The following is a 1,867-nucleotide window of genomic DNA, read 5'->3' on the forward strand; positions in this document are numbered from 1 at the left end:
ATATTTTTATTATCAATGTCTTTGGTTAGGTCAATTTCAATGCCGCCAAATGACTTCATCTTTTCTGTGAAAGGGCGATGAATTAAATTATCTTCACTTTTTTCTGCTCCTCCTTCCGATTTTGATTGCTCCTTGCAAGGGATTTCAGGGTTATTCCAATCTACTTCCAATATTCGCCATTTCATAGGTCTTCAAATTCCTGTGTCCGCATCATCTCCATACTACCCTTCATGTGCGCTCCTCTACCTTTCGCTCTGCCTTTCGCTCTGCTTTTTGCTCTCCATCCAAAGGCTTGAGTTATTTTACTTAGTTAATTACCATTATCATCTATATTAATAAAAATAGGATCTTTAACATGAAAATAACTTTAAGCATCATTTTTCAAAAGCATTAACCATCAAGTGCATTTTTTCCAGTTTTTATTAGGTTTGATCGAGATTTTATTTTCCCTTGTTGCCACTGATTTATCATTTGTGAATCTCATCAATTTGTTTGCTTTTAACTGATTTGCTTTTTAAAACTTTTCATTCGTATGTTCTATTTTTTGTCTCGGTCTCCCATGAAGGGCAAACTAATTATTGTACGCCATTGCATAGAATAAATGCACCTTTATCTTGCATTCTAATTTTGATTTGCTACCACACATTTCATCAAACTGCACAAATTTATCTCCTCCAACTACCTTCTAACTTCTCCATGCAAAAATATAATGATGTTCTTATCATCTTTAATGATTTTACATCTACAAATTTTGGATGTTATTCCTCCTACCTTATGGTGTGTTTGACAAAAAATTTCACTGTAAAAAATATGCAATGCCTTAATGGTGACTCTTGCACTTAACGAATAAGTAATCACTCTTCCTTTCATTGCAAATGCGGCTTCTATAGTTTTTGTATTGCCAAACCATTGTCCTTATGGTTTGCATATCAACATACTCATATTGCAAGGTAAGTGCTATTCTCCATACAAAATAGTATCTAATCAAACACAAATTTGCATAACATAATTGTAACAGAAACTTTGGCAGAATAATATATGCATACAAATGTTTTACACAAATAATATCGTGCTTCTCTTTTCACAACCTTTTAATTCAAACGCTTTACATATATATAGGAGTTTAATCTCCTACATTATAGGAAACTCCTAAAACAACTCCCTAAATATATTTGAGTTGTTTTAACAACTCAACACACATGAACCACTAATACATTTACCTATAAACAAACCTTATGACTATTAATAATATTAAGTTGATTGACAATAACTTAATATTATTACATTTATTCATTACCTATAATAATCACGCGAGTTATTTTATTTAACTCACTTTACCTCACACACTCTATGTAAACACTAATTCCCAACAAATTGTTTTTCATCAGAATTTTTATATTTTTACAATATTGAGAAGATAAATTAAGAGGATTGAACCAATAGAAATCACATAAAAATCCATTGTGACTTGCAGATTTTGTGTTTTTGATATAGTGTTGTTTTGTATGGAGAATAGATAGCTCCCATATTGCAACGCCTTGTCTCTGCGGCTTTATGTGAATGCAACAACTAATCACCCAAGAAGTAATGGTGCGGCTTATAAAGAAATATTTATTATGCCTTTGTAGATTTCAATTCTAGGCAATGTCTTACACCATCTTTCTATTTATCATGCGAGGCAATGTCTCACGCCAACATGACCAAAAACGCCTTTAGAATTAAGAACATGGGCACATGGTTTGATGGTGCTTTGATACCATATTAGATTAGAAGGAATAATGAGCAAAATAGGGAATAATCAATTATGAAGAGCAACCATACATAAATAAAAATAAAAGTGGGCATAAACAACCAAATACCAAATCGG

Source organism: Cryptomeria japonica, chromosome 8 (genome assembly GCF_030272615.1).
Source record: "Cryptomeria japonica chromosome 8, Sugi_1.0, whole genome shotgun sequence".
Taxonomy (NCBI): Eukaryota; Viridiplantae; Streptophyta; class Pinopsida; order Cupressales; family Cupressaceae; genus Cryptomeria; species Cryptomeria japonica.